Here is a 9,179-nt window from a genome sequence, read left to right as displayed (position 1 = left end):
GAATAGTCACGGTTGATATGTCTCTGATCATAGGTCTGTTCTATTAGGTCTGACTAAGCAAGAAAACCAATACTTGTTACCAATGTGAAGCAAGAAAGAGGCTCATCACATCAGTAGCACCCAGTTCATATATACATACATATATAGGGAAAATTCATGAAAAACCAAAAGACGAAGACAGGTGGTGTAGACAACAAACAGATGTATTAGTCTAACGTTCGGGAAGTGAAAAAGTCTATAACGTCTCGAGCCTACGCTCTTCCACAGAAAGAAACAAGGAAAGAAAATAAAGAATGTGTAGTGGCTAGCGATGTAACATGGCGAATATATATATATATAATATATATATATATATATATATATATATATATCTATACAATATGTTACATTACTCGGTAGTCAAGATAAAACTCTGAGTTTCAGATGCCGAAGTGGAAATCCACAACACCATCTCTTCGGTTATCTGGCTATTTGAAACCAGTTTCAAATAGCCAGATAACCGAAGAGATGGTGTTGTGGATTTCCACTTCGGCATCTGAAACTCAGAGTTTTATCTTGACTACCGAGTAATGTAACATATTGTATAGATAAATTTCCTCTATTTACATAATATTGAGGTCTCTTTCTTTCTTTTGTTATCTTACCGTTTTATCAATATATATATATATATATATATATATATATAGAGAGAGAGAGAGGTGAGGATCGAAATCCTTCAAGATTTCGTTCCTGTCTTGGCTATAAAAGGTCTTTTCATATTTTTTGTTGATCGTAATTATTCCTACCAATATGTAATTCCTGACGAAGAATCCAATTTTTATTTCAAGAAGAGTTTTTCGTTTTTGCCTTTGGAATTAATTAGACTCCGAAACAATTTGTAGACTATAGATTCGTTTTGTTACCAACTTGGATTTGAATTAAAGATCGTCTACATCTATATATTTTTTTCCTTTTCTTATATGACCTCGAACACACGAGAGTAAATAAGAGAGACAGAGACAGGCAGAAACAAGGAAAATGCCCCCTGTATTTGAATACCATGCGAATATTCTTTTAAAAAACGTTTCACATATTGCGGATATAGCTCAGTGGTAGAGCGTTCGCTTTGCAAGCGAAAGGTCCTGGGTTCGAGACCCGGCATCTCCAAACTCATTCTTTATACATCCATTTACAAAACTTTTTCTCTTAAATTAATTTGTCTTTTAAAGGTGGTGCTCCAGCATGGCCGCAGTCAAATGACTGAAACAAGTAAAAGATTATTCAAAATTTTCCAAAATTTAATTGTTTTCCATACATAGAGTTGAAAAACTGGCACTGAAATGTTTTTTATAAAATTATTTTAGCATTTTCTACCTCGACTTTTTTTCCATCCATCCATCCAGCCATCCATCCATCCATCCATCAATCCATACATACATTGATTGATTGAGACCCCCTTCGCTCACGACACTGACCATGAGATTGCACCTAGAAAGTTACCCTCCCAGGCACAAGCCCGGGCAAGGTTGTTTTATGGAAGACCAGCAGTCGCCCATGCATGCCGGCCTTCCCTCTCCACGCCACCAGTGTTATCCAATGGAAAGGCAAGGGCCGATACAGCTTGGCACCAGTGACTTCGCAACTCATTTCTACAGCTGAGTGAACTGGAGCAACGTGAAATAAAGTGTCTTGCTCAAGAACACAACACGCAGCCCGGTCTGGGATTCAAACTCACAACCTCACGATAGTAAGCTCGACGCTCTAACCACTGAGACATGCACCTTCATACATACATACATACATACATACATACATATATATATATATATATGTATATGTATGTATATATATATATATATATATATGATGTGTGAAACTCTTTTTTCCCTCTGGACGAAGACATTTTTTAGATAACCCTTTGCATACTAAATCCATCAACACATTTATTGAGCTATTGTATGAATGAGGTATAGAAGCATTATCTTCAGTTTGATTGATGGATGTATGAATTGGGAGAAAATCAATACATTGGTTCGATTGACTAACCCAAAAAAATCGGAGACAACAGAGACAGACCGAGATAGATAGACTGATAGAAGAAGCCATTGGTTACTAGGAAGGTAGGAAGAGATAAGTAAATAGGTAGAATAAAGGTTAATTTTGATAAATAGTAGAATAAATAGATTGATAGCGGTGGAGGTTGTGAGAAAAATAGTAAACTGATGGATGAAGTGAAGGGTCGATGGATGCTGTATATATATATATAGTATTTTTTTTTAAATGCTTCGCTTGGTATATAGAAAGAAAAATATTGAAGGAAGGATTGGAAGCGTGCAGAAAAAGAATGATAAGAATAAAAGGGACATCGAAGAGGCCAAGGAAGAGAAGAATGAAGAAGGAGGAAGACATGCACCCAACACCAGAGCTGAAGGCACCTCCGAAAGCGGGGGGCCCACCACGTTAAAACGGTAGAGGAGTAGGGGCTGAAACCGGACGTGGTTCCTCCTGATGATGTCTTGAGCTAACTGGATCCTATAAAGGAGCTGTTGTGTTAGCAGACCGCGAAACATGGTTGAAATTCCTACATACGAGTGAGATTTTCGATGTATGCGACTTAGATTGGGAAATATTACAATATATGCTATAGTTAGGGAATATAGGATTTCCACAGGGTGTAACACTAAGCCTGAGTATTCAAAAACGATGTGTATATTTGGATCCCACTCTGCAGTGTGGGATCTAATTGGAATGTGACATTGATATGAATTCTTGGGGAAATGTGACGTAAGGTGTGAAGTATTTTAGATTTACCAGAAGTAGTACTCACATGTTTATAGGATATGAAGTAAATCAGTGATTCACAAAAGCCAATGTAGATATCAGATCAAAACAGGGATTGGCGTAGGTAAAGGAGTCCAGAAAATATCTGATGTAAGTAAAGGACCGATATCCACGTAGTAAGAGATCTACCAATAAAGATCTTAATCTCAAGGTTCAGAGAAGACGTGAGGTTGGAATCTGTTATTACTCTCTGATCGTTACGCATACCTAAAAATCTGAGACCTTTCAACCACACAAAACTTTTGTGACTTCTGTACCAATATCCCTTCCAAAGATGCGCGCGCGCGCGCGTGTGTGTGTGTTTGTGTTTGGTAAAAATCAAAGGGACCAAAAGATTAATGGGAAAGGACAATTCGATAAAGAAAAACTCTAGTAAGCTATGGGAGCCAGAATCAAGGTAGTTTCACCGCGTTTAATACCTGAAAAATTATTACACACACACATGCATGTATATAGGTTTGTCAGTGTATAATGTATGTGCATACAAACATATATATGCATATATATATATATATATATATATATATATATATATATACACACATTATGTATGTTTATATATAATTTTATATATACGTAGTTATATAAACATATGTATATACACATGCATATACGTACGTATATTAATTATATATGCACATATACATACATATATATCCATATGTATATATATATATACATATGTATATATTATATATATATATATACATACATACATACATACATACATACATACATACATACATACATACATACATACATTATATATATACACGCATATACACATGTAATTGATGTAAAAATAAATGAAGCGCTGCTGATGAGGAATGAAATCTGGAATTCCCCGAGAATGTATCTCCATTTGGCAGAGACACCTACTGGCCCCTCTATATTAGAAGACATTTCCAAATAAACATTGGCATTTCTCCAAAACCATTTCCCTCTCTCACAGTAATTAATATGCCTGCACACGCATACACCCGCCCAGCTTAGACACACACAGGCACTCACACATGTACATACACATATACGATTGCATACACAGCCCACCTCCACACATACACATTGTCCCACTCATACATTAGCATACATAATATCTATAGTTATTATTGTTGTTGTTGTTTATTATTATTATTATTATTATTATTATATTATTATTATTATTATTATTATTATTATTATTATTATTATTATCATTACTATTATCATGAACATCATTATATGAGTGCGTATGTGTGTGTATGGTTGTGTGTGTGTGCGTGTGTGCGTGTGCGTGTGTGGTATCTATGTGTCTGTCTGTGTGTATGTCAATATAATTGTGTTAATATATAAATATATAAATATGTGTACATATCTGCTCTCGACTCAACGCGTTCATTATGTTCGAGAGTACTATGTATGCATATATGTATGTATGTATATATATATATATATATATATACATATATATATATATATATATATATATATATATATATATATATATATATATATATATATATATATATATATATATATATATATATATATTATATATATATATTGCGTATATCAATGAATGCAAAATATGTGTATAGATTCGGATCACTGAATAAAGAAAATATATTGATAGACACAGGCATAAAACTTATTTAATAAACCACTGCAAAAATGCTTATAAATTCGCAGTCACACACACACACATAGCAATATATAGGTACATTCCTATGCACATACGCTCACACATACTCGTACAAACATTCGCACCGACACACACACACACCGTGTGTATTAAAATGAGATGCAAGCAATTAGTGTAAGAATGCGTAATTTATTCTCGAATCATCGAAGTTCAAGAGAAATCTCGATGTGTTTTTGTCGCTGTATAATGTTTCCTAAATATATTGTAATATATTAATACAATAGGAGCTATCGAAAATTATTGAAGTTCAGCGTCGGCAAATAGTCAAATACAAAGAGCTGAGCAATAGAATAAATTTCATGCTGCGTAGATGAAGAGAATGCCTCAGAAGCGTTAACATTCCCTAAACGTATTTGTTTCTGCGTAAAACCCCCGACAATATATATATATATATATACACACAAGCACACATACATATTCAAATATTTACATTAGTGAAGAAACCATAATGACTTTGGATAAAAAGCTGGCTGATGGACTGGTTTTATCCATGTTTGTTTATTTCTGCCTTTCCGTTAATTGTCGTACACATACATTGCCATTATTTCGATTCTCTCTCTTTTTCACTCTCTCTCTCTCCCTCTCTCTCTCACACACACACACGCACTGTCTATCTATCTATCTATCTATCTATCTATCTATCTATCTATCTATCTATCTATCTATCTATCTATCTATCTATCTATCTATCTATCTATCTGTCTCTTTCATAGTTGTCTGCAAAGATGCTTTCTTTGAATAAACTGGCTTCTAGAATTTTGAGGATGGGTTGAAAATTCGAGCATAAAACTGTAAACATTCTCTCTATATGTACGAAATATGTTCATATTTCAAAAAAATTCTCTATAGCTGCTGGTGTTGTTTAGAGTGAGGTCAGCTCTGATCCAGCAGATATATGAAACCAAAGACATTCCAAACTTGATCATCACCTCATCTCTTGACACAGGTTGTCTACTGCTACTCTATTCTGTCATTCTATTTCTTGAAGACGGTAGAGTGTGATTTGAAGGAAATCGTGGCTGCTATTTCCCGTAGGTCAAAGGACAACACAAAGCTCACACTTCTGCTGCTCACACTTCGTTGTTCTTACTATATTTTTGACAATAATTTTGCGAGTGAAAGGCGGCGAGCTGGCAGAAACCTTAGCACGCCTGGCGAAATGCTTAGCGTTATTCCGTCTGTCTTTACGTTCTGAGTTCAAATTCTGACAAGGTCGACTTTGCCTTCCATTATTTCGGGATCTAAAATTAAGTACCAGTTGCGTAGTGAGGTCGATATAATCGACTGGCCCCTCCCCCCAAAATTTCGGGCCTTGTGCGTAGAATAGAAAAGGATATTTTTGCGAGTGACTAAACATCTTTAAAATATTATTGTGATTCCATTAACCGTTCTTAAATCTCTGTGCCTCAAATAAAATATGTGTGTGTATAGTAAAATAACAGACACATACACTGCTTAATAAAGTAGGTATTAGAACAACAACAAGAACATCGTATCCAGGTGGGGGCAATTGGTGCATCACCTACCAGGCTTAAGAAATTTTTTGGAGAAATTGGGATTAACATGAAAACAGAACATAAAAAAACTGCTTTATTGGGGACAGCGAGGATTTTGAGATTTGTATGTGGAGGTTATATATCGTGGAAAGAGTCTTAGTGGGGCCCTTGACAGCAGGTTGTTGTCTGCTTTTATAGAATAAGCCGCAAGTAGGGAAATGGAGAGACCTGAGAAGTGGGATGTACAATAAAGCACGATAATATATTTCCATATCAGTCGTTTTACCAATGGGTTTCATACCAGTAGTTGAGATAAATCTGGCAATCGTCAGAAAATGTCAACACTTTCAAACCTTCAGTCGCAAAGTACCTACGACATACAATTCTTTCCAGCATTTTTTGATTTCTGGGATTACATTAATCCCTAATATGAAACCGATTAATAAAGGTTCTTATATGAGAAAATAATACTGTATTTTAATCATATAAATATATTTTCAGAGAAAGAGAAAGAGAGAGAGAGAGAGATGAAAAATTACGATGAAGACGAATTCATATAATTTGTTCCTTACGTATGTGGTTATTTATATCCTTTGCGGTGGGTGTTCCCAACGCAATTGAATGTTGAACCACAACAGCCCATCAGGAAAGCATTGTATTGCATAAAGTTACGCAGTACTTCATGTGAAGCTCTAAAATCACTAGTAGCAGTCGTGCTTCTACTTATACACACAAGACATACACACACAAGCACGTGCGCGCACACACACACACACACACATACATACTTAGATGTATACGTATATACATATATAAATAAAATAACAGATGGATAATGGTTCATTCACTACAGCTGTTTCCAACAAATTTTTAATTGATGAACAGAGATATTACGTCATGTGAAAAACAAATCACGTTTTCATCAGGTGAATACACACGAATTACACATTTAAAATATTTCAAAATTCATACCCGATCTAGGAGATATATAAATATTGCAAATTTTGTTATTTCCCCACAGATTGGAAAAAAAACAAAACAAGGAACAGGCTTCATCGATTTCGAAACTTTATTGGATTCCTGCCAGAGGTCTCTACACCAATTTCACCAATCCCCGAGAAACAAGCAACCAATCTATTGATAAACTGAACAATTTCAGTAGATATAGGAAATTGGAACTTCTACTTTACATACCGTATGTGATTAACATTTTATTTAATATCGAAGGCCTAGCGAAGACATGGATTTCAGCCCAAGGTATAATATAATATATATAACCTACATAGCAGATATATGAACGGGCAAATGTAGCTATTTCTATGTAAATTGACAAAAGGATGAATTACCCACACATGTTATTTGAGCGAATCACTTTCTGTAGGCGTTCGCTAGTATACGTTTGTCTTATATGTTAGATAATAAAGCCATATTGTATTCATGCTTATAATACCACATGTGGCTTCAGTATAATATGGTATACGACTATACTATGCATTAAATTCTGTGTTTTTGATTGTACAGATTTGTCCATGGATGCTTCGGCTTACGTACAATTTTATGCATTGCGTTAATGTGTTTCTCTGGCTATATGAAATACACACACACACACACACATACACACACACACACACACTGAAGCATATACGCAAACATTCTTTCCTTCCTATAGACTTGAAACTTGAATCTAACAAAGAAACAAAACTAGAATTTGGTGACCAACAACGGGGAAAAATTACATCATTTGTTTTTTACTTGATTCAGTGATTAAACTGTGGCCATGCTAGAGCAGCGAATTAAAGGGGTTAATTGAACAAATCATCCTCTGTACAACTTTTTTCTTTTAGGTTTCGCACTTATTCCATCGGTTCCTTTTGCCGAACCACGAATTTACAAATAATGCAAAACCTGATGTCATGGCCCGCTAACTATTTAGAGATTACTCTAAGGTTAATCACAGGCTAATTTAAGGAGGATGCATTTTGGTTGACTAAACAACCGAATGTTCATCGTCGAGGCCGGCGAAGATCCATTTACATTTTTGCACTGCGGGCTATTTAAAGATTACTGTAAGGTTAGCCCTAGAGTAATTCAAGGAGGAAGTATTTCGGTTGACAAAATAACTGAATGCTCATCATCGAGGCCGATGGAGATCCCAACATCGCATTCATTTTGCATTGTTCTGCAACGTGAGATTTTGTGTGAGAAAGGAAATACTGAGGCCGGGAAAATGGCAGAATTGTTACCGCGTGGAATAGAATTCTTTGCGATGTTCGTTTCAAGTCATTGCGCTCTTCATTGTCGCTTTACGTTCCGTAATATTGCGGCTTGACAAACTCAGTCCGACGCTGGAATATGGACGAGAGTGAGTATGACTGATTAAAACTCCACCTCACAGAAAGAATTGCCCCAGCATCGCCATAACCAATGACAATCTAAGGAAAAGGTGCATACATCCGAAGATATCAGCTTGAACATGTCCATAATTCCACTTTACAGGCAAATCCAAACCAATATACGACGCACACACACACAAACACACACACACACACACACACACCACACACACACACACTCACACAAACAAACACATTCGTTCTTCTTTCTTTTCTTCATCGTATTTTAGAAGATGGAAAACAGCACCCAATACCCTTTGCAGGGTCCTCTGGGACTGATAAATAGAAGCGTGAGTGTAATCTACGGATTGAAGGCTGGGCTCGAATTCTTGCGAAAAGAACGAACTTTGCTCTAGCCTCCACCCCGCACACACTGAACCCCGCCATACGCCAAACACGTACGCAGAATTATACATACCTATACATAATTATACATGCCTATACACACCACATGTACAAAAATGTATGCATACCGACAAATATATAATGTATTTATATGAATACATGCAAATGTATAATAATAATAATAATAACAACAACAACAACAACAACAATAATAATAAAAATTGTTGTTGGCATCCTTTTGTCTCGGGAGACAATGAAGTTGTGCATAAACTAATCCAGTCTGGTTTTCACATTTCATGTTCTCTCCAGTTTTGCGCAGGCCTGGGCTAGGTGTAAGAAAATCCTGGGTAGCCCAATCGTCAGGATTCCTCTCTCGACCTTGCTGACGTAGTCCAAAGAAATGTAGAGCATTATGTTTGGCACAAGCTTGGCTGCAGGAGCTGC

The 9,179-nt window shown here is 35.9% G+C and overlaps 1 non-coding gene across 1 annotated transcript; it reads left to right on the top strand.

The window, feature by feature from the left end:
• Positions 1-1,074: 1,074 nt before the first annotated feature.
• Trnaa-ugc lies at positions 1,075-1,146 on the top strand. Its single transcript has one exon. It is a non-coding gene; the product is annotated as a tRNA-Ala (tRNA).
• The last annotated feature ends 8,033 nt before the right edge of the window (positions 1,147-9,179 follow it).

The sequence above is a fragment of the Octopus sinensis genome, linkage group LG14 (assembly GCF_006345805.1).
Source record: "Octopus sinensis linkage group LG14, ASM634580v1, whole genome shotgun sequence".
Lineage (NCBI taxonomy): Eukaryota > Metazoa > Mollusca > Cephalopoda > Octopoda > Octopodidae > Octopus > Octopus sinensis.
This window is presented reverse-complemented; position numbering and strand designations above follow the sequence as displayed.